The 24,956-nt window shown below is 49.1% G+C and overlaps 1 protein-coding gene and 1 long non-coding RNA gene across 2 annotated transcripts in view; both read right to left on the bottom strand.

Moving 5' to 3' along the window:
- The window catches only part of RERE (arginine-glutamic acid dipeptide repeats), a 422,698-nt gene that overhangs the window by 22,021 nt on the left and 375,721 nt on the right, over window positions 1–24,956 (bottom strand).
- Window positions 1,836–14,353, bottom strand: LOC109274053 (uncharacterized). Its single transcript, XR_002083416.2, has 2 exons — window positions 7,714–14,353; window positions 1,836–6,206 (listed from the first exon to the last, which is right to left on the bottom strand). It is a non-coding gene; the product is annotated as an uncharacterized LOC109274053 (long non-coding RNA).

The following is a 24,956-nucleotide window of genomic DNA, read 5'->3' as shown; positions in this document are numbered from 1 at the left end:
TGCTTTACACGAGACAACCGAGGCACAGGGGACAAAGCCATGTGTCCAAGCTCACACAGCCTCAAATGGTAGCCCTGGGAGTCTGGTTCCAGAGTCCTATGCTCTTAACCACTCTGCTATGAACTAAGGGGAAATCGATGTATTTCTTAAAGCCAGAGGCTCAAATCTGGGTTATCTTTCACCTAGGGAGTATCTTAAACCTCTTCAATGGACCCTGAATAGTTTAGGAAGAAAAGCAAACGAAGGCACTGCGCGTCCCTGATAACAATGGGTGGCCAGCCTTCCCATCCCAGGGCGGAGCCACCTCCCCCACCCCCCAGTGCCGCACCCAAGAAGTACAGAACCGCACCTGTCCGAAGCTGGGGTACCAGGTTCAGAAAAACATCTGGTTGGCACAGCGCACAATCAGAATTATGCACGAGCCTAGACAAATACGTTCTACTTCCCACACCAGGAACAAGCTCCAAGGACTGTACCAGACAGACCCTGGGAGCCCACGGCCGCGAGCACCCCTCACAACCTGCCGGCCACGCCTCAAGCCATCCAATGGCTTCCGCTATGGACAAAGCCCTCTGGCCTACTTTTGGCTCTAGGCTGCGTATGTCACAGAGATGTGCCAAGCAAGTGACCCTCACAGGCCTCTTGACCTAAAAGCAGTAACTCTTCTTTCTCTGAGGAAGGCGAAGAGTTTCATCAAGCAGAGTCCTTCAAAACATGGCTTCTGAACGTGCTACAAAGCATCTTTCCAAATCACTTCCAGCAGGAAGCATCAATCAAAGGTGGTGGCTTCGAAGTGTGCTCAAAACCACGGAGATGAGTCGAGGGCCAGTGGGCGGTCTCCTGAACCTCTTGGTCTCGCCACCTCTCCAAGCAGCTCCACTAAGACGCCTACCAGTCAAGCAACACGTAGAAGATTCTTCCATTTAGCCAAAAATAACAACAATAAAAACCAGAAAACAGATTTGGAAATGACTTGCTGGAAGACAGAGTCACGGCCATCACAAATCCGTCTAAGGCCCAGCCTGAAACCCACCCCGTGTAGCGCCTACACCAGCCTGTGGCACAGAAGCCTGGCCAGTCCCGATGCAGCGACAAGACTGGCCTTCACTTAACCCAGGACCCACACACCAGGGCCCACTCGGGGGCTTCTATCCCTGGTTTTACGGAGCCGTCGAAGACTTCACATTTTAAGTACAATAACGCCCACGCGAAGAATCGCGTCTTCTCTGTAGGGTCCCCCGAACCCCCAAGAATTCATTCACTGAAACCGGCTTTCTTTCCTATAAGCCGAATACTTCATTATTTCCTGAATTCATTTTATTGGAGTTCAGCAACAGGGCAAGTGGGATTTCACCGCTGTCGGTTCTATTACCACACCGCCCTTCTTAATGTTTTCTCGTTCTGTAACAAAACCACAATTCTACCAGCAAAGGGGGAGAAGAGAAGAGAGGAAAAGAGAAAGCCATAAAACTGTTAAAAGCACCATTCTCCGTGTCGTAAACATTTTTCTATTTATCGGCCTTTCATTATATGTGCAATCTTATTATCCCTGCACAGTATCAAAGTGACACCGCCAGGGTCACCCTATAAAATATACATTGGCGATGTAACATTTAATGACAGGAACAGGACAAAAGATGAAGGATGAGAGAGGATGGCATGCTGCAGGACGTTTTAAAGGGATCATCAGTTATATCTGTGCATTTCCCGAGGTGATAATTGAATGACAGGGGCTGGAGGGAGATCCATTTTTGAGCTCAGAACGGACAGTTAGGAGAAAAATGTTTTTGTATTGGAAGCATGTAATGACTGCCAGGAAATGAGAACAGCCACTCTCGCAACATTGCTTCTTATATTTTATGGTTTTTATGGACGCACAGCAAATTATCGAGTACAATCCATTTCTGCAAGTCGAATTGTAAAATAAAGGACAGACTTCCTCATTACAAAGAAAGGAGGGGAAGGGGTATTTAATTCTGTCACCGTATCACATTTGTTTAATAAAAAGAACAGAGGCGAAGATTACCCTTCGAAGCACGAAAACACAATTACAGCTTTACATCCTCCTTAGACGCAGATGTGAAACATGTCCTCTCTTTGGCCTGAATTTTGGATTTAACCTAAGGCAAAGATCTTAGAGAGATCGAGACAAGCTCGCAAACCAAACCTGTGCTCAGGTCTTACCCATCTGACACACGTGGCGAGCGCCCGTCCCAGCGGCTCGTGGATGAAGAACCCCGGGAGGGGGGTGAGGGGGCGGGCAGCCACCTTCCACGAGGCCCTTAAGGGCTGAGTTACGTGTCTCTCCCTTCCCCGCAAATCGCATGCTGAAGCCCTGGCCCCCAGCACCTCAGAATGTGACTGTGTTTGGAGACGGGGTCTTTGAAGAGGCGATTAGCTAACATGGGTCATGAGGGTGCTCCTGACGCAGTATGACCGGTGCCCTTCCAAGAAGAGGAAATCTGCAAACAGATGGGCACACAGAGAAGACGGTGTGAAGACACAGGGAGAAGACGGCCGTCTACCAGCCAAGGAAAGGGGGCCTCAGAAGAAGCCGACCCCGCTGACACCTTGATCGTGGACTTCCAGCCCCCGGAACCACGAAAGGACAAAGTTCTACCGCTTAAGCCCCCCCCGCTCCGGGCTGCTCTGTCAGCGCGGCCCTAGCGGACAGACACACGAGCCCAAGGACTGGGCTTCGCGGACGGCCGGCGGGAAAGGGGGTGCGGGCGCGACCCCTGCCGGACGCGACCTCGCGGGCTTTGAGAAGAGTCGACGGGGCCGGTCGCCGGCAGGGAGGAGCAGCGTTCGTCTGGGGTTGAAGAGCAGGCGTCAAGGAGGAGCCGCCGCGCGGGGAAGCGGTAAAGCCACTGGCCGCCGTGTGGACACTCGGCCCCTACCGGCGGGGGCCGAGCCTCCTGCCCCAGTCTGGCAGCTCCGGGCGGCAGATTCCCCCCCGGGCTTCGTCACGACGGCTCCGCCGTGGCCCGGGAGACGCAGCCCACCTCCGGACGCCTCACAGACGCCCTGACGTCAGACAGCCGGCCCACCTGGAGACGTGCGGTGCGAAGGAAGAGGACCACAGGGTGGGACAGACAGGTGCCAGCAGCACGCAGAGGAAGAACCTCCTCAGACCTGTTCTTCATCCCCCCAGTCCTTCCGGCCAGCGCCCACAGGGAAGCGCCAGGCTCCGTCAGGCTCGCGCCGCCCCCGGCTCGGCGTTCAATGCCCAGGAAGCTACGGCCGGGCGGGAGGTCACGCAGCCTGGAGTCCAGGGACGAGCGGGTGTGCGAGGCACTCTGACCGCAGCGGCCCGGTGGTCCGAGGGTCTCCGGGAAGCTGATCCGGGTGACTCGTACGAAGGTGCGCACCGCATTCAGGAAACGCACACGACGGGGGCCACCGGAGGTTCGGGTCGTAGTCGATGAAGGCGGCTCGCGGATCCCCCGGTCGCCGCGTGGGCGACGGGCTCGGAGGGCTCCCTCCTCCCGGGCGGTACGTGGGTCTCCTCGAGGGCTCCCCCCGGGAGGCCCGGGGCGCGAGTGCGGGTGCGAGCGTGGGGCCCGTAAGGGTGCACGGAGGCTCGCTCCCCGGGGGCCCCTCCGTGAACGCAGCTGCTCGGGGAGGCCGCGCCTGTGGCAGCAGGCCCACCCCGAGGAGAGCTGGGCGTCGGCCTGGCCGCGTCCTGCGCGGGAAAGCTGGACGGGTCCAGATCTCCGGAGCAAACTGCACGGCAGGAAAGACCCTCTAGGGCCGACTCCCTCTCGCGCGGCATGGCGCAGACGTCTGAGCAGCACGCCTTTCGTCTGCCTCAAAATCCTGCCGACTCCCGTTCTGGAGACAAACTACCAATGTCATTGTCACAGCGACCTCAGTCACCCCACCCTTCTAGCCTTCTTCTCGCCTGGACCGATGTGCGGGACAGCAGGAAGAGGTGAGGCAAAGCTCCTCCAGGAGGGTACCTTGACCACCCCCAAGTTAACGTCTGAGACCAACCCCCAAGTCGGTCTGAGACGCGAAGGGAAGGCGTTCTTGGCTGCTCTAGGAAAGCATTTTCCTCTGCAGGCTCCACGTGCCGTCAGAAAGCCCACTCTTGAACATTAGCCACCTCTGACACGAAGGCGCACGAAGGGAGGGACGCCGACGGACGAGCTCTGCGTCCTTATTACTCAAACGTGAGACCCCAGAAACAACTCGAGAAAGTCAACAAACTTTTCATTAATTCAACAGCTTTAAAAAGCTGGAGACACCGGCCCGTATCCACTATTGCTTCACTTCCCGAAAGAAGTCAAACCCGTCTGCAGTGGAGGAGAACACAAAGGTCGAGACTCCTCCGTGAGACGACTTCGGGCTCGAGCCTGTGGCCAAGGAGCCCCACTGCGCGGGCCCAAGTCGGGGCAGAGAGCAGAACTTCCAAGGAGGTGTCCCTCAGGGGCCTGCTCCTGAAAAAGCTGCTCTGCCGTCTGCCAGGACCTTTGCAGGCTCCCTCTCGTGCTGCATTTACCCTCGGAGAAGGGGGACTGGGGGCCTTCCCGTGGGCACCGCCTTCTGGCTCGGGGCAGGCTCCTGGAACGCCTCTACCCGCGCCGCTGCTGGTTCATTCCATCAGCTCTGTCTGCTGTAATCCTAGGCACCTTTTAGGGCACCCAGTCTATATGTCACCCATACACACTATCTTTGCTGACAGGGAGCCTCTTTCCATGAATACCATCTGTCTCTTACTTAGCTGTGACCCTTTTATGGCTCGTATGTCACTGAATCTGGGATAATAGTAACTTAAGTCTATTACCGGATTCCCCACTTTTCCTTTTCCCAATTGGACTCTAAATTGCATGTGAACAGGGATGTGGTCCCTCTAAAATCTGTATCCTCAGCAATAATTAGCAGTGTTTGGAATGAAACAGGTGCTCAATAAACGCTAATGTTTTTTTAAACGTTTATTTATTCTGAGAGGGAGAAAGAAAGAGAGGGAGAGAGCATGAGTGGAGAAGGGGGAGAGGGAGAGAGAGACAGAAGGAGAGAGAGAGAATCCCAAGCAGGTTCCCTGCTGTCAGCCCAGTGCCCGACACGGGGCTCGAACCCAAGAACCGTGAGATCGTGACCTGAGCTGAAACCCAGGGTCAGATACTTAACCAACTGAGCCACCCAGGCGCCCCAAATGCTCACTGATTTGAACTGAGATGCATCACAGCCATACACGCATCAGAATTACACTTGACCAAAGAATATGCAAATCAAAAGTCATCAATGTTCCTAAAAACTATATATTCTCAATTTTAGAAATAAGAAATTTGCTAATCTCTCAGTGAAGGTTTTCAAACTTGTAAACGTGAGCAGACAGGAAATTAGCTATGAGGATTAAACTCCTCAAGATTATTAAGTACTGCTATGGGACTTCATGCATTAAAGTAAAAAACAAAAAACAACCCCAAAAGAGTCCCTCAATCCACTTAATTTGTTAGGGTAACTCAAAAACGAAAATTATTTCCTGTCCCGAGGGATGTTCAAATGTAAAATGAGAACAAGTGTCCCCCAGTGTTGCCTCATGTACACGCGGATGTTCGCTCAGAACCACTGGGCCAGGATCACTTGCGTGATGAGCCGCCCAAGCCTTGGCCTGACGCCGTCCCAGGGGCAGAGTCTTAACTTGAATTAACAAGGGTGTCCGACTCTGGGCCAATTGAACACTCGGACACTACAATTACAACTTCCATTTCTCAAGGGCCGGATGTTTCCCGGTCTGTGACGTGAGAACGGCTGGGGCCCGTGTTAAGCGCACTGAAGAAGGTGGCCGTAGTGAAGTCTGCCTGGAGAAGTGAAAGCAGGCCCCGCGCTCAGTATCAGGAGGGGAGCGCTTCAGCACACACAGGCTATTTGCAGGCAGATGCCGAGTGGCTTTGGGATTATGCTTTCAAATTAGAAGTCCCGATACGACTCTTTAAGAAAACAAAGCCAAAAAAGGTCAGCCGGCCGGGCTGCGGCCTGAAGCACCAGTGGGGAAATCACCGCCCGTGGCTGCGATGATCCCAGGTCCACTCTCTGCCCACAAGGATCCCAATGTCAGCAGAAGCTGGTGGCGCTCACAGCTCCCTCCACGTGAATGAAAAAATTCACTTTCCATCTCGGGCCTTGGCTTGGAATCTTGGTCAGATGGTAAACATGTGTGCGTGTGTCCGTCTGGACGTACGAGTGATGGGGGTGGGCCGCTGAGGAAGGAAAGAGGAGGTGAGCAACGTTCAACACTGACTGTCCAGCCGTCTCGTCTGGCGCGCCTCCCCCGAACCACAGCACTCAGAATGAGAAAGGCAGCCACGGGCTGTGCCACTCAGACAGGTTACCTAACCCCTCTGGGCCTCTGTTTCTTCGCTGTGAAGACAGAGAAAGACAACAGCACCCCGCCCACTGGACCGTGACATTAAGAAGAGCCGATACGCGGGACACACTCGGTACAGGGGCTGGCAGACTGCGGCAGGTCCGCAAATGCCGGTGTTTATGACCATTCGGTGTGCGACACTGAACGGCCCGCAGCCCGCAGGGTGGCCCCGGCACGGCCCCTTTCGCGGACTGGAGGGTAACCGCACCCCAGGCACAAAGAAAGCACAAAGTCCTAATCAGGAGAATGCAAACAAACTCAGTATTTCTGGAAGTAGCAAATGCCTGAAGTATTTTAAAACTCTGACATAAAAAGCAGCATTGAGCTGAACTGAGTGAAAAGAGTACAATCGTATTTAAGAAGAAACAAGGATCTGAAACGGCTCAAATGCTCACGCGGGCCTCGGAGATGAACCGGCCGTATTTCTGCGTTGGCTACGTCCACCTCCCCGGAGTCGCAAGCACACGGTCAAGCCCTGGTAAGGCCAGAAACCTCGGCTGGGTGGCCAAACGAGACCCACACGTCCCAGGTCAGCCACGAACATCTTCTGCTACAAACAGCTGCCTCTCATCTGTACCCATGAACCTGTGTTCACCGCAAACCGAAACACTACAATGAGCCGGAATCTACCTCTGCAGTCTAGCAACACAACACATAAGGCTTTTCCGCCTGCATCCCTATTCCCGTACGGAGTTCTTTCCAGACCTCCGCCAGCTACGTGTCGGAGGGAAGGCTGACTAGCCTCCCCGAGACCCTATCCCCTCCTGTGCTAACCGGGGTGGTTCTCTGGCAGCCCTCTCCTCGGCAGAGTGGTGGGTAGGATCAAAGAGCTAAATAGGGGCTTGGCACATGTTCTCAACAAGTGACCGCATTATTTTTATTCTGCTTCCATTTAGGAAAAGGACTAGAAGCTCAAAGCTAAGTTCAACTTAACGAACCATTTTAATTAATTGAATAAAAAAAAAAAAAATCTCTCCAAGAATAGTCTCCGTAACTGACTTTCTCTCCTTCCTCTATCATGTCTCCCGAAACTACTGGCACGTAACAAGGCCAGAGAACATGGGAATGTGAGGCATCGTGAATGACAATGGCGTTTGGGGCCAGTTCACAGGATGAAGACAGCACAGATCAAAGAGGTCAGCATTCTCCCTGAAATCCCCAAACAGAACCATCAGGACAGCAGAGACCTAGGTTCCCTAACTGCCTCATTGAGGCAACTTATAAAGTCTTCTCTCTGCCTAGCCCCAGCTCTCCACTCTTAGATAATGAGCAAGAGAATGAGAACAGATAGTATCATTAAGCCTTTCAGCAGGAATGAAAACAAAACCAAGATAACGTACCTGCTAATCTTTAGCTGGCTACCTTGGACACTTCAATATAGAATTAGTTTCGATGGACAGACTGGAAAGGTCGAGCTTGGGGGACTTGCAACATCCCATTATTTAAGTTCGTGACACCATAAATCCACTCTTAAAACACATCAAAGGACATATACTTATGTTAAAAATTATACCTAATTACAATGAACTCTATTACTGAACTTTAAAAATATTCTCTTATGATAATGTGGAACATACTGGAGCGTCACAAACCCCAGACTGAAAATTACTGGCTTAGATCACAAACTCTTTAAGCAGAAAGAAAGTTCAGAAGACCCTTCAGGAGTTTAAGCTATAGAGAATCTGCATTTCTGATGCTGAACTGAGAATGGAAAAAATGTTGTACAACTCACTATATCACCCCGAAACATCCTGGGGCCCAGTGACTCGGGGGGCCTGGGCTCTGCAGTCTAGTCCACTGTGTGCTTGTCTTTCTACCGTGTAGTCAGGGGATGGGGTGAACCAGGACGTTTGTAAAGTTCGCTCTACCCCTGAGTTCCGAGTGGACACAGATAGCAGAGTTGTCCCCTCAAGACACACTGTCGTGGCAGTGTTCTCCCTACAGGGATGGTGCTGTAATGTGCCGCTCTGGAAGCCCTGGGCTACTAAGAGCACCCCCACCCCCACACAGTGTTAATAAGGAGAGTAGGGATTCTCCCCTGGGAACTCAAGCAATCATTTCAACAGTTACTCACATAGGGCAGCAAATAAAGAGGCAAGTGTTAGCTGCTTAAGGCAAGAGCAGAGATAAGGGGTTGAACACTAACCCCAGATAAGAGGAAAATTGGCTTGATGAGTAGCACTTAAAAATTCTTGTCACATATGATCTGGATCAAAGGCTCTGATGCCACAACCAAAGGCTTTGAAGGTATTTCCCTCGCTCCCTCTAGCTATAGGAGACAGCACAGCTCTGTATGCTTTTACTCAGTTGTTCCGGAAGGTAATTCCAGACTGCCAATAAAGAAGTCAGGCTACGTGTTATTTAGTCCCATGACTTAAATTCTCAGAAGTCCCAGCTAAACAACGTCTCACTCTTGTGCGCAGAACCGAGAAGCGGATGTGATCAGTGCCCCTGCGAAACAGAGGTGAACGCCTGGCCATCACCGTGCCTGCCGGTCATGGGTGTGTTTCTCCATGGACAAAATGACCACAATCACTTCAACAACAATCCAGAAGTGAACCCAAAGTGTCTCTGACTAGAGAGAGTCCCTCCTGCCCACATTCTCCTCTGGGGCCTGCCTGCCCAAGAGCAGTCCTGCAGGGCTCTTTCTGCCAGCCACTGGGGTCTCAGGTCCTCCCATCTTCTGTTCCCAGAATTCCTTGGTCCAATGCTGTTCTTTAGAAGAAGCACAGGGGGAAAACCTAGCTTCTGAAGTATTCTAACTGCATTTTAAAATTTAACATGTTCACGGTCTAAAATCAAAATGGATTGCACACATAAATTAACAGTTGAATAAAGAATACCAACACCTGTCACAGCATAATGACTGAGCTGACTATTAATGTCTTTAATGATGCCGCAGAGCCCCTCCTTCCAGAGTCTCAGGCTGCCTCCTGCCTCCTTGCCCTTTGTCTGGACAGAGGGTCAGGTCTACTCAGAAAGTCTTGAGTAAAGCACAGGCCCTGATGAGTTGCAAATGATCCAAGGAAGAGCTGGTCCAATTCCTAAAGAAGACTGAATAAGTAGTGGGGTAGGCTACAGCAGAGTTTTAAATCCTGCTTTATGTTAATTCACACAGGAAATCCAGGAATTCCCTGGGTGCCAAAAGGGCCCTTAAGAAGATCAGATAATGTTGTACTTCTAGTTCCTGGTGTCAAAACAAAACACCACAATACAAAGCAAATTCAAGGCCTACAAAGGCCTGATCAGCTGCTTGGTGAGCTTTATCTCCTGAAGGAAGACTTCTATCCCTTCTCCCCCTAAAAACACACACACACACACACACACACACACACACACACACACACACACACACTGGCCTAGAGGACTCAAAAGAAATGCGAAGGAGAATGAGTTTCCAAGCTTCCAAGAAGGTAAGGAAAAGAATTTTTATGAATTTAATGTGCACTTCTGTCCCATTTGGTCAAAACACCAGTGTATTTAAGAAAACTTGCAATACTGTGGTTAACAAATCTCTCCTTAAAAATTACCCTGGAGTCAGAAAGACAACAACAACAACAACAACAACAACAAAAGAATTACTGTTGCGTCCTATATAAATCTTAAGGAGAAAACAGAGCCAAGAAAACTTCCCAGGAACCTCTCTCATTCCAAGCCAAGATACACTTCCCGCATTTGGGCATCACTAATAGTAAGAGCATTCATGAGCTCCTATTAGCTCGTGCAGCACTGTCCCATAGACATTTAAGGCACACAAGCAAGCCTTCCCACTCCACAGAACTAGGCTCTGAAACATAGCCAAGGCAAAATCCCAAAGAGCCCGAGTTTCCTTTCTGGAGGCAGCAAATTGAACAGCGGCCCCAAATTCTTATGGTTGGATTTTCAAGCAAAGTTTACCTCAAAGACATAACACAGAAGACAAAGGTTTTGAAATCTATTCTATATTCTCTCAAGGGAAGGCTGCAACTTGGCATGCAGGAAACAGTGTGGAGAAGTGTTTCATAATGTGCTTGGAGAGACTGTCCAAGTAGGCAAGGGAGGAATAAGGAAAGCCCAGAACTCAAAGGATCTACAGATGCAATTTAATGCAATTTCATTTAAAATCCCAAGTGGTTAGTTTGTGGAGCAAGACAGGCTGCTTCTAAAAACATTACAGAAGAGCAAAGGGCCAATAATCAAAATATTCTTGAAAAAGAAGGACTAGGTGGGGAAGTGCCACACCAAATATCAACAATTATTCAAAAGCTAGACAGGAAGGTACTGATACAGGAGCAGACAGACCAGTGGAACAAAACGGAACCCAGAAGTGGATTCGCGCATTTCTGGAAATTTCATTTTTGACATACCTGGCAATACAAATTAGTGGAAAAAAGGCTGGATTTCTCAAAAGATGGTATTGGGACGCCTGGTTATACACACACAAAAATAAAACCGGTCCTCTACCTCACATCACACACAATAAACCAATTCCAGGTGATTAAAGACTTAAATATGAAAAGCAAAATTATAAAACTTTTTTTTAAGGTTACTTATTTTGAGAGAGAGAGAGAAGCAGAGAGAGGGGAGAGAGAGAGAGGGAGAATCCCAAACAGGATTTGCACTGGCAGTGCGAGCCCGACTTGGGGCCTGAACTCGTGAACCGTGAGATCACGACCTGAGCCCAAATCAAGAGTCAGATGCTTAACCTACTGAGCCACCCAGGCACTTTGCAAAGTTATAAAACTTTTTTTTTTTTTTTTTTTAATGTTGATATATTTTTGAGAGAAAGAGAGACAGAACGTGAGCGGGGGAGGGGCAGAGAGGGAGGGAGACACAGAATCCGAAGCAGGCTCCGGGCTCTGAGCTGTAGTCACGGACTGTGAGATCATGACCTGAGCTGAAGTCGGACGCTCAACCGACTGAGCCACCCAGGCGCTCCAAAATTATAAAACTCTTAAAATTAAAACAAATACAGGGGACTGCTTTTACAACCATGAAGAAACACGCCTTAAACAACACAAACTCAAATCATAAAGACAAATAAATTCAACTACACTAAAATTAAGAAAATACTAATTCTACCATAAAGAACATGAAAGGTAGGGGCACCTGGGGTGGCTTAGTTGGTAAAGCATTCGACTTTGGCTCAGGTCATAATCTCACAGTTCGTGAGTTCGAGCCCTCCTGCGTTGGGCTCTGTGTGGACAGCTCAGAGCCTGGAACCTGTTTCGGATTCTGTGTCTCCATCTCTCTCTGCCCCTCCCCCACTTGCATCCTGTCTCTCTCCCTCTCTCTCTCAAAAATAAATTTAAGAAAAAAAAAGAACACAAAAGGTAAGCCACGAGTATTTGCAACATATATTATTTAAAATAAGGATCATCTAGAATTTTTACAAATCAAAAAGAAAAGACAATTCAACTGAAAAATGAGCAAAAGCTTTACATAAATCCTTCACAGAAGAAGAAACCAATAGCCAATAAATGCATTACAACGTGTTCAACATCCATAATAATCAGAGAAATACAAACTAAAACTTCTCTGAGATACTTCAAAATTCACAATACTGGCAAACATTTTAATGTCTGACTCTATCAAATGTTGGCAAGGACATGAAATTACTGGAACTCTTATATACATCTGGAAATAACTGCCTTTATTTAGTAAAATAGAAGATATGCATACCTATAATGCAAACATTGTATTCCTAGGTATACCCTTAAGGAATGACCTTTACAACATGCACAGTCACAGAACTGTGTGCGATAGTGAAACGGAAACAAAAAAAAAACAATAAAAACTGGAACAAACCGAAATGTCTGTCAACAGCAGAAAACAGAAGCAAAATGTATTATGTCCGCACAAGGCTGTGAAATTGTGCAGAACTACACATGGCAGTTAAAGCTCAGGATAAAGGTGAGTGAAAAGAACTAGGTGCAGAAACGTATTCTTTCTCCATGATTCCATTTACGTGAAGTTCAAAAACATGCAAACGTAAACAATATGTTGTGGAAGGATACAAATATTTGAGGCAAAACCATGAAGAAAAGGAAGGGGATTATACCAATATTCAGGATAGATAGCAGTTATCTCTAAGGGGCGAGGACAGGGAACCAGACCCAGGAGGGAAGGCTCCACGCAATCTCGAACTTCGTGGCAGTACACAGGAATTCGTTACGTTACTTTTATACCAAACACGCATTTTATAAGGATTCTTTTATATTTCTCAACATTTACTAAAACAACAACAAAAAACCAGAAGACTGTCAAACATTCTGAATTCTGCCGTTTAACAAAAGGTTTCTCACCTCTACCAAGTACTTCCTGTTGGTGAGCCCGCAGGGGAAGGGGGTTACTCAGCCCCTGCTTAACTTTTTCTGTGCCGCTCGCAGTTTCTCTTTTCCCTGCCCTCACTCTTCCCCATCACCGGCTGCTGGCCCAGCGGAGCCCACCGAGCCCGCCGGCAAGCCACCGCGGGCCTCCCATCCTGGTGCCCGGCATCGACCTGTGTCCAAGCCCTACACATCCAAGAAAGGCCTCGGGTGGGAGACCCTCCCTTCCCTTAGCCGCCCAGCGTCAGGATCACTGTTTCTCTGGATGCTGTAATTTCTTAAAGAAAGCGGGCCCTTGTAAAACGACAACTCCTTAGAAGCCACGTACTTCTGAGATGGGGGGACGTGAGGCACCTCCCCCAGGGTGGTCTTCAAAATCATCCAAATGAGTTTCAAAGAAGCAGAGCTGTGCTTCTAGAGGAGGCCAAAAATGACTATTCTACAGATGTCAGCAGTTTCCAAATTAATCTACAGAACAAGCAGGCTCAAGTGATACAAAATTATGTCAAGTCAACCTACTCGTATGTTTCTGGAAAACCCGGAAAACGAAGGACGTGCACGGGAGACCAGGCAAAACCCTCACCCCCGAACGTCTGCTGGGTATGCCAGGTCACACTGTCTTGCTCTTCGCTCACTCACAGCCATTTCAGAAACTCCCTCGCCGTCCCATTCGTGCACTGGAAGATTTCTCCCGGTGGCTGGCTCTGTGGATATACTTACATTTGTGGAGCCAGAGGGGGCAGACACGCCCACAGGAGCCAAGGGTGCTGCCTGGTCTCGCCACTTCCGCTCGTGACCTGTTTCACCCCATCTTCCACACTGCATCATATATATACATACACGTATACATAGGTACATGCATATATATATATATATATACACACACACACACATAATATATATTTATGTATTTATAAAACACAAAACAAATCTGATATTACTTATTACTTATCCTGTTTGAAAATTCTTTAACGCCTTATCCTTTTTCTCCACATAAAAATGTAACACGGTGTTTAAGATTATGGATCCTGAAACCAAACTGAGATCAAATCTTGGCCGTACTACTTCATAAAGTTGGGCAAGGCACGCAGCCTCTTATCTATGAGGCCGATCGATCAATGCACGTAAAGCACCCAGAACAGTGCCTGACACAGCAGAGGCCCTCCGTAGATGCTGTCACTACCGCTGAAGCCTGCAAGGTCACCACGATCTAACCCGTTCCCATCACCTCTACCTCGTCCCGCTCAACACACCTCCATATACTTATTTTCTTTTAGTCGCACCCGAATTCCAAGGTCATCCTATTCCAAGGCCTCTATACAGCCTGGTGCCCTGGCCTGGGTGTTCTTCTGATTCCATCCTTCTCTTCTCATGTCTGGGGTCATAACTGAAATGAAACATCTTCAGACATTCCTTTATTGAAGTTGGGTCCCTCTGTTATATATCCGGTACTTTTCCCTTATAGCACTTTTCAGGATTTATAACTACATACTTAAGAGATTATTCACTTAATCTGTCTACTTAATAGATTTAAAATTTCCATGAACCAGGGAATCTATCTCTTGTGGAATGATACACTTCTAGCATCTAACACAATGTTCGGCATTACGTAGACTGTCAATAAATATCCGCAAAATGAATGAGTGTAACAATCTAACACCAACTTGACTTATCTTTTTTTTTTGTAAATTTTTTTTTTCTTTTTTAACGTTTTATTTATTTTTGAGACAGAGAGAGACAGAGCATGAACGGGGAAGGGGCAGAGAGAGAGGGAGACACAGAATCGGAAGCAGGCTCCAGGCTCTGAGCCATCAGCCCAGAGCCCGACACGGGGCTCGAACTCACGGACCGCGAGATCGTGACCTGAGCTGAAGTCGGACGCCTAACTGACTGAGCCACCCAGACGCCCCGACTTATCTTTTAAGAAACAACCTGCGAGCGCCTGGGTGGCCCAGTTGGTTAAGCGTCCGACTTTGGTTCAGGTCATGACCTCACAGTTCCTGAGTTCAAGCCCCCATCAGGCTCCCTGCTATCAGCGCAGAGCCCACTTCTGATCCTTTGTCCTCCTCTCTCTGCCCCTCTCCTGCTTGCGCTCTCTCAAAAACAAACATTTTTTAAAAAATAAACTAAAAAAATTTTTTATGCTCCGAAGATTACAATTCCTCATTCTTTTTGAGATTTAAGGAAAAAAAAAAAATCTTGCAGAGGGCCTTGGAAAAAAAATAGCAATCAGCAAAGTATCATCCAATTGAAAAATCAAAAAAGTCTACTCTAGCCAAATCCTTTATCTTTTTAGTCTCATATGTTTACCCACCTGGATACTGAGTATCTGTAACAAGCCTGGGGGACACCCTCTCCCCTCTCTCCTGGGTCTCACCTTTCATTTCTAGCTTTCCAAAAATTCAGCAAAGATAAAACATTGGCTCTTCTCTGTCAAAACTGAACACCTGCTTTGAACACAGTCCATATCACCCCCATCCTTCCTTTTAGTAGCTTTAATTACGGCCACAAAGCAGTCACGATTCACACTAGCGGTGGAGTCCATCTACAAGGGGAGCATCTACACGCATCTGTGAAGCCAGTGCGCAGAGAGTAAACATCTGCTGCGAGACTGTGGTGAAAACACTTCCATCGACTGGGCGATCTGGAGGGACACTTGTGATGCAAGTTTCAGCCACTCGTGAAGCAGCACTCCGAACGATGCGAGTGACCTACACAGAAAGACACCGCTGCGGTGAGCACCATGTGCCGTCTCAGCGATCACTTTCAAGGGTCTGTAGTTCACAGAAATAATGTAAGAATTCTAAACTACCCAGAGCACGGTCAGGAATACAGTTTGTACGACCCAAAGAAGATGTGCACTAAAAGAGGTAATGGAGGTTCATCACGAAGCACGAGAAGGAGTATGTGGTCAGATCCTAAGAAGGCCCAGGGACAGGCAGGCTCCTAAGTGACCAGACACTCACTCACCCAAGACAATACTGCTTGGCCAGATATTATCTTACGCTTTGCCTCACTCTGTATCTTACTTTTCCAGACATTGGAGTTTAAAAAAAAATTTTTTTTAATCTTTATTTTTGAGGTAGAGAGAGAGACAGAGCGTGAGCAGAGAAGGAACAGAGAGAGAAGGAGACACAGAATCCGAAGCAGGTTCCAGGCTCCGAGGTGTCAGCACAGAGCCCGACACGGAGCTCGAACCCACGAACTGCGAGATCGTGACCTGAGCCAAAGTCGGACACTCAACCGACTGAGCCACCCAGGCACCCCATAGACATTTGAGTTTTTTTAGTCTTAAGCTGTTCTGGAAGGACGCAAATGTAACAGTTCTTACCTCTATCCCCACTAAAGGAAAGACATGCCAAGGAAGATGCAGGGTCCTATTGGGTGAGGCCTGAGCCACAGAGTCTAACTTTGGGCTCTTCCACTTGGAACTGTAGCATGAAAACAGCAAGCACTGGCTTGGGGGGCCTCTTTTCTCGTGGTGACTCACTCTAAAAATCTGCTAAATTGCTCTGGGTGAACACTTCCCCTTCTTCATCTCATTTAACTCTACTTATGAAATGGGGTTGGCTTTGGGGCCTTAACAGGTCAACATGCTTTAATAATAATACAGAATGTTCTGTATTATTGGCATATCGGGTCGTTCTCCACAAAGGGACCTAAGCACAAACAAGGCATTACTTCTGTTATTAACACCACTTGAGTGGCATAGGTCACAGAAAACAACAACCCTCAACTCTGATGTCTCTAGAACTGGGCAACTAAGTAAACCAAAGACAATTTAATCAATGAAACTTCAGCGGTTTTCAATTACTTATGGGTTTACTAGTATCCTGGTACGAATGAAAACTATATAAACTAGAGTTTAAAGTACCTCCAGAAAATATATGAAAATTTACAAGTATCTTTTAAAATTCCCTTCATTTGCTCTGTGTGTAAATTTGGAGGGCTATTAGAAGCCTCAGCCAACAGGAGCTCAAGGCCCAGTCCTCCACCCTGAAGACGGACCACCCCACGCGTCCACCTGCTGACAACACAGCAGTGATCTCTGCAGCCCAGTCCGTGGAAGGCCCGCGGTTTCTCTACTAGAAATCCTAATTGAGAGCTTGAAGACAGCAAGATGGAGGGACAGGGACTAATACTCTGGGAAGACCAAATCACCTACATTTGTCACCACTCTAGAATTGCAAATTTCAACCTCTACTCCCAGCACTCTAACTTCACAGACAGGGCAGAGCCAAAACCCAACATGAATCCCCGCGATTCGTCTTGGGCACACGACACGGTTCTGTGGGGTTTCCCCAGTATCATTTGAAGAGCATAACAGAAATGTGGATTGTAAGTGAGCCAAACATGCCATATAGAATTCCAAACTGTGAAATTCTGTGTAAGATTTTTGGCTTTTCGATTTCTCAAAATAGCTGGGGTTTCACAACTACACATAAGACCATTTTGACCATCAAAGGGCAGGCATACCACAGAGATAACGTGGCTTCAGCTCCAGACCATCACAATAAAGCAAGTATCGCAATAAAGCAAGTCAAATGACCGGTCAAATGGATTTCTTCTCGGTTTCCCAGTGCATATGAAGTTATGTTTACGCTATACCGTAGCCTATGAAGTGTGCAACAGCATTTTGTCTAACACAATAATGTCTACACCTTAATTAAAAATACTTCATTGCTAAAAAGCACTACCCATCATCCGAGCTTTCAGCGAGTTGTAATCTTCCCGCTGGTGGAGGGTCTCGCCCCGACGTAACGGCTGCCGACCGATCGGGGGGTGGTTGCGGTGATTTCTTACGACAACAGTGCAGTCTGCCATGTTGACAGACCCTTCCTTTCGCGAACAATTTCTCTGTAGCACACAGTGCTGTTTGCTAGCGTTTTACCCACAGTAGAACTTCTTTCAAAATTGGAGTTAATCCTCTCAAACCCTGCTGCGGCTTTATCAACTGAGTCTGTGTCATATTCTAAATCCTTCGTTGTCATTTCAACAATCTTCACAGCATCTTCACCAAGAACAGATTCTAGCTCAAGAAACCACTTATTTTGCTCGTCCATTAGAAATTAAAGGTTTAGGGGCGCCTGGGTGGCTCAGTCGGTTAAGCGTCCGACTTCAGCTCAGGTCATGATCTCGGGGTTGTGAGTTCGAGCCCCGCGTCGGGCTCTGTGCTGACGGCTCGGAGCCCGGAGCCTGCTTCGGATTCTGGGTCTCCTTCTCTCTCTGCCCCTCCCCTACTTGTGCTCTGTCTCTATCAAAAATAAATAAATCTAAAAAAAAAAAAAATTAAGAAATTAAAGGTTTATCCTGAGATGGCAGCCATTCAGTCCCATCTTGAGGCCCCACCTCCACTTCTGGTTCTTTTGCTGTTTCCGCCACATCTGCAGTGACTTCCTGCACTGGAGTCTTAAACCTTCAATTTGTAAAGACAAAAACAAAACAAAAACAAAAACCAAAAAAACAAAACCCCAAAAAAACCACAGTATCTGCGGAGCATGATAAAACAAGGTGTGCCTGTGCTCAATTAACCCTCACAAATGTCCCAGGACATAGGTCCTATTATCCCCATTTTATAGATGAGAAGACTAAACTAGAGCCATCGGGTAACCCGTCGGAGGACAGGGAGGGCAGAACAGGAATTCGCACACGTCCCCAGCAATCTCCGGGAGGAAGGAAGGAGGTGCCGCCGGAGAGCTGACAAGCCCACCAGTCACGAGCTCTCACATCGGTGCGTACGGGCAGGACGAGGTGACAAATCAGAGGTCTGGGTCCCAGCTCTCAGCCGTAGTCACCTAACTGCTCCGGTGATGGTGCCGAAGAAGAGAGAGGGTAAGACACGGGGAGCTGCTCTGTGAATTCTAGAACCTACCACAAGGGCAGCAGCGCGTCTGCGCGCAGCAGTCGCCGCCCAGAGTCACGCTGGTTTGTCCTAGCGGACTCCGTGCGTCTTAAGGGTAGAGGAAAATGTCCTCCTCTTTTTTATATCCTCGGCATCTACCTAAAAAGTCATGGTTCCACACAGGAACTCAGGTGTCTGCCGAGTAGCTGGCTAAACACATAAATAAAATTAAAAAGAAAAAAATACACTTTAAGGGCCAGTCAGAAAGCATCCAACATGGAAAGTTTGTTCACTTAGTAAGAAACCTTCAGATACGTGTCCGGTATTTCCCTTCATGAGACACTGCATTTTATCCCTCTCCTTCCCCCAAGATAAATCAAGTACTAGGAAACTAAAAATAAACTTAATAATACCAAAGAATGAGCAATTTCCTCTTTGGCCTTGTTTGCACGACTAGTTTAGGGAAAAAAGGAACCTTATTTCCTGCTCAGCTGTGCAGGCATCCGAGGACACTCGAGGCTGGAGGGAGAAAAAGGTGGAGGGGGGCCCGACTTAGAAGAGCAGCGCACTTGCTAAGGACCGTGAACAAGGTGCTTTGAGGAAACCATGTCAAACTCGCGCGGATCTTCCCGTAAATAGGCTTATTTCCCAAATTCTTTTGTGGAGATGTAAGACATCTGTGTTTCTAAACAGGGAGAGAAAAAAAACCCACGGCCCTCACACGAACGCCTGCACCAGAGCGCGGCCGGAGCGGGGTGAGGGGCGCCGCTGCTTTACGGCTGCGGTGTGGCCACAGGCAGGCGGCGAGGGCCCAAGGGAAATGGGGACACGAATCAGGGAAGGGGGCTCAAAGCATCACTGAAGCACTTCTGCTCCAACAAGGCACCGGGGACAACGACCCCTCTTCTCCGCGGGCCCGAAGGACGGCTACTCCCTTAGCGACTCAGTGAGCAAAGGCCTCAGGCTGAGAGCCGGAACGATTCTTCAGAAGGCGGACAGCGTCTGAGTGACCCTCGGCGCCCCCTCACGCCCGTTCTCAGGGACACGACACCTCCCCACATCACAACCCCTCGACGGGAGACCGGGGGGGTGGGGGCGCGGATCGTGTGGGGCACAAACTTGAACCACAGCTTCTAGATCTGAATTCAACGTCGGGTCTACTGTCCACGCCCAACTTCGAAACTGAATCCGCAAGCTCAGCGCCCCCCTGGTAGCTTCGCAGGGTCCACCTGTCAACAGCTCCTGGACACGAACGAGCTACCCGTACTTGCACTTCACCACCGCGAACTGGCCAAGGGGGCCCACTGTGAACACGGTGTCGGTGATGGCAACGTCTCATCTTCCTCCTATAAAAAGCGAGCTCGGCCCCAAACCCTAGCACTTACCCCACGGAGGCTCTGCTCCCGGCCCACCCCCTCTCCCGACCTAGATGGTGCCCTTGACGGAGGGCCCCTTGCTTGTCACCGGGCCTCAATTTCCTTCCCGAGCTTGTGCAAGAGCGCCGCACCCTCCCAGGCTATCAGAACTGATGAAATCATGTCTGTAGAGTGCTCTCATTTGCAAGGATGAAAAGAGCTATAAATACAAAGTCAAAGCAGTATTAAAAAAAAACTTTCTTAAGCTGCAGCCACGTCTTTCTTTTGAAATGGAGAACCACCAGAAAGATCAAAGGAGTGTCACCGTTTGTTGACTGCTGCTCCGGAGGGCCCTCCACCTCCTCCCTCCACCCGGCAGCAACCCCGGAGAGAGGTCTACCACGATTTCTAACTTAACAAAATCTCAAGACGAGGTGCCCGGTGGTTTCTTGGAACACCCCGGCTGGAAGACGCAGGGCGAGCCACGCGGCCTGCACGCTGCTCACACTCTTCCCACGGAAGCAGGCACGACCGGGAGAAGGCAGCCTTGGTGAGAAGAAACACGAGGATGTGAGGGTAGTGGCTTCCCCCCGTCTTTCTGCCACAAAAGCCCAGCGCCGTGACTTCGTAAGGCTGCGGCAGCTTGCGTCATAAAATACATAACCTTGGCTCAGTTAACCTCCTTAGCCATAAAACAGGGGACGGGGCGGGGAGCAAAATTAAGCTTACGGGAAATAAACCTAATCAAAGCCGAACAGTAACAAAGGGCACCAGAAACATTTCTACTGTATCACATCCCACGGGCTGGCCAAGAGCCCGGAATTTTCATTACAACTTTTCAAAGAGAGGGAGAGGAGAAAAAATATTTCACAAAACCATTATCAAGGCCCCAACCCTGGATGCCCTGCTGTACAACCAAAATTTGTGAGAGGTCAGCCTGTCAGGGAGTCAAAAACCCAGCATGTGGAAACTGGCAGGCCTTTTATGTAGTAGAAGGGTTCTTAAAACGACTTCTGTTTTGCACTGAAGTCTCATGGCTTCACAGACCATTAAAGGTTTCTGAACCACAGAGAAAGGAGGGCAGAGTTAAGGAAATAAATCAAAAGTTCCTCTGGGATGCACAAATGCCTACTTGGAACAGGCTTTCAGCACGACTATCCTCCACATTAAACAACAAGGAGGACTTTTCAAAATAAAAGCAGAAAAGAGATTCATTTTGTTATAAGCAATGTACTTTTTTTTTTGGTTTAAAGGTTATGTGTGCTATAAAAAATGGCTCCTGCCGTGAGTACAGGGGGGTGGGGGATGGGGTGAAGGCCGGGCTGAGGGCAGGGGCTGGCAGGGACAGAAATCAAGTGTAAGGGACAAAAATCAAACAGAGAAATGCTGGGTGTGGGGGCGCCCCAAAGAGTGAAAATGTCTTGTAGTAAGTAGTGTAGGGGCAGGATGTGAGGGGAGCAGCGCCAGAAGGGACCTCGTTGCCAGGCCTGCCTGAGAACTGCGATCATTTTCCCGCAGCCAGAAAGGGTTCTCTTGTTTCTCTCCACGACATACACAGTCCAAGGCCTGGGGAAGGGACGGTGTCCTCGTGACGGCAGAGCCGCGCGGTCTCAAGACCAGCAGAGGGAGTACAGCATCTGAGAAGAGGAAATGGTCAGCCTGATGGCCAACGATGCGTGCTTATGCAAGCCAGGGGCTGTGAAGCTGAGAGTTCCAGACCTTCTGGCCCGGCCCGTGTGTCCTCCAGCAGTGCTAACTGGGAAACAGGACGAGAAGCTAGACTACGGCCCAGGTGAGGCCGCGGGGACCCGAGGGGACTACCGTACTTCTGTCAGGATACGCGTACTACGAAGCGTGTCCCTGGGGGCGCTCTCTCCACCAACCTGGAAGGACCGGGGAGGGGATCTAGGGGGAGGAAAAGCTCGGTGAAAGGCGGAAAATCCAGTCTGGAAAACTGACGGCAAGCATCGGAGGCGTGATTTCCCTTCCGGTCTGGGGCTCCCAGTTTAGTCCACGAATAAGGGCCCGTTTCCACGCTTTTTGTTTCGGGGGGGGGGGGGGCGGGGGCGGGGGGAGCTCCGTCACTCGAACGTGGCTTTCGAGAGCTGGCGGAAACCAAAGGCCCGCGTCTTGCGCATGACTATCGCAGTCTTCAGCCGGACTTCACCAAAACGCACGGGAACGGGCTGGGCCGAGGGGCGGTTAGCTGGTTACCCGCCTGGACGCCTGGGGGCTGCGGGGGGAGGTCCGGGAGCGACTAAAGCCGGTGGTCCTCCCGCAAGGAAGGAGGCCGCCGTCTCCCACCGGGCTGCGCTGTGGCCGGGCACCGGGCGTCGGCTCAGGTGCCTCCAGGCGTTCCAGCGGCCCGACGGTCAGTCCGAGCGCGCGCCGCTGCGTCCGGTGGTGTCTCTTAGCAAGTCCGAATGCTAACACTTGCCCGTTGTGGGAAATGAGAGCTGGGTTAAAAATGTTAACCTTAAGATGTGCTAAACTCAACAAAAGAAACAAAACCTCTCACGTGACTCTCTGTGACGCTGGGCAGCTGCGCTGAAGTCACACCCGCGCCCGCCCGCGGGGGAGGGAGAAGGCCGGGGTGAGGGACGGGGGCGCCCCCGGCGGCCTGATGCTGCCGGGAGGGGCCGAACGACAAGGGTCCGAAGGAGCTCACCTAGAGCGCGTGGCGTGGGATGTCGCGGCGCGCTCGGACGGGAGCCCGGGCAGGAGACGTGTCCACGGCCCTGACCCTCCTGAGGAGCTCCGTGAGGGAGGGGGCGTGGCACGGTGTCTCCGTGTCATCCAGGGACTCGACCAGGACACCACAAGGCAGATGGAGGGCGTCGGATCCCCGCTTCATAAACAGAGGACATCTAAAACAACGGAACTGGCCCAAACCGCCGTGCCCGCATTTAATGGGTTCAGAGTTAGTTACCAGGTTCTCGGGAATAAGCAGGGCAGTGACTCTGAAGACGTGTTGCAGAGGGGTTCGGGCGTTAGGGAACTCCTCAAAACTAGGATACTTCAAGGACTTTCTCTGGCGAGGCATTTTTTCCTCAAATGTGAATTTATTTGAGGGAGGGAGGGAGGGAGGGAGGGAGAGAGAGAGAGAGAGAGAGAGAGAGAAGGAGAACGTGAGCAGGGGAGGGGCAGAGAGAGAGAGAGAGGGAGAGAACCTTAAGCAGGCTTCAGCCCAGAGTCCAGCATGGGAGTGGCTTGATCCCACAACATGATCTGAGCTGAAATCAAGAATCAGACACTCAACTGAGCCACCCAGGCGCCCCAGGAATAAACTATAAATTTTTATGTTCACCCTATCTAAACACCCTATCACTGATTTCTAGAAAAACTTAGTAAGACAGTAAAGTACAGGCATGCCTGGTAACGTGCTTTAGCGTTTGGGCAATCAGTAATGAGAGGAGAATATAACACAAAAGCAAACGGTACGCTTTAGCTTCAGTCCGGACAGACGGATGTACATTCCAAGTCCTAAACTTGCACATTTTAATATAAATACAAAGTGACTACCTAAGAAGCACTCCATCCTTGAAGTGTATTATTCTGCCTAATCATCTAACAGACCTAACATACTCTGGTAGACAGGGAAGCGCATGGACTTTTCTCCTGAATCACCTGACAGGCTTACATGGTCAAAAGAAATAAGGGCTTCAAGTTCTGATGAGCAAATTCAGTCCACAGGACAAAGCAAACTTTAACATTTATTTTTGAAAGTTTTGTTTTGCTTTTTATCCCCCATTCTCCAGATGTCTACAGGGTTCTGTTGCCCACATCACCTGCTGCCTGCTTTACCCAGCTGGAGCCGGCCATGTCCGCAGATCCACTGGGCCTGCTTCCTTTTGAGTTTAATTCTCCCTCCTATTGTTCCACACATTCCAGACTCTCCTTCCGCAACTTAAACACCTTCCTTGACAACCGAAGGCCACACACCTCTGACCTGCTTCCATGTACCTTGTTAGTACATTTCCAAAACAGAGCAGAAGTGGGAAGGAGGACCAAGTTATGATCACAGGAGGCGTGTGCCTAAATCAATAAGCACCGAGTCCCAAGGGCATTGGACCTATGCTGTTCCAGCCCCCTAAAATAATCAAACACAACGAAAGTCACCACTTCTTGCCAAACTCAAGAACGATCTCAACTCCTGCACATAGGAACAAAGAGACGATGGCTGCAGCTGAAAATACATAACCAAAGCATCACAGGAAAAACTTTAACTTGATATCGTTCAGAACACATCAGTGGGATTTCACTCATACTGCAAAGACACAGAAAAATTCCAGACTGTTTTCAAGATAATAAAATGGCATATGATGGTGACTCACTAACTGACTAAAAGGGGGGAAAAATCCATAAACAGTCACAGGAACCTTGCAAAGCTGCAGAGATCTGGCAACACTGAGCCTCTTTCACCTCGCTTGGCTCTCACCTCCTGTGCACACAATACACTCATGCTCACATACACACACACGATAATTCTGAAACCAAGCTGCAACTGGCTAATGGCTTGCTCTACTGCTTAAGATAATATTTTATTCTTGACTTGCTCAATAAACCTGCTGAGAAAAATAAACAATGGGTTTCAATCTTATAAATAATCTAGAAAACAGAATTGCTGTGCAAACAGCAGAGTTGATTTACTGCCTGTGATAAACAGAACAGGAAAGTCCAAGCGTGGCACAGTGACTCCCAAGTCCTAGTCTTACTGTCCTGGGACAGAAAAGTTAACGAGGATTTTCTGTCTGCTACATAGTCCAAGGCCTAGGATGTCCAGGTTTCAACTGGTCTTTAAAACAGCCTCAAAGCAGATCAAGAAAAGCAACACGAAGAGCAAAAATGAGGAAAACCATTCCTTAAAATCCCTGACAAGTTTTAATCTTTTAGGACCAATAGTTATATATCGATCTATGGTTATACTATATTTCCATCCCATCATTCACACATGTGAACATACACAGCCACACACCTCATTTTTAAGCAATATCAAGTAAAACAAATAACCCAGTTAAGAAATGGGCAGAAGACGCGAATAGACATTTTTGCAAAGAAGACATCCAGATGGCTAGCAG

Source organism: Panthera pardus, unplaced genomic scaffold (assembly GCF_024362965.1).
Source record: "Panthera pardus isolate Hobbes unplaced genomic scaffold, ASM2436296v1 HiC_scaffold_11, whole genome shotgun sequence".
NCBI classification, from domain to species: Eukaryota; Metazoa; Chordata; class Mammalia; order Carnivora; family Felidae; genus Panthera; species Panthera pardus.
The sequence above is the reverse complement of the archived record's forward strand: the minus strand, read 5'-3'. Positions and strand labels throughout refer to the sequence as shown.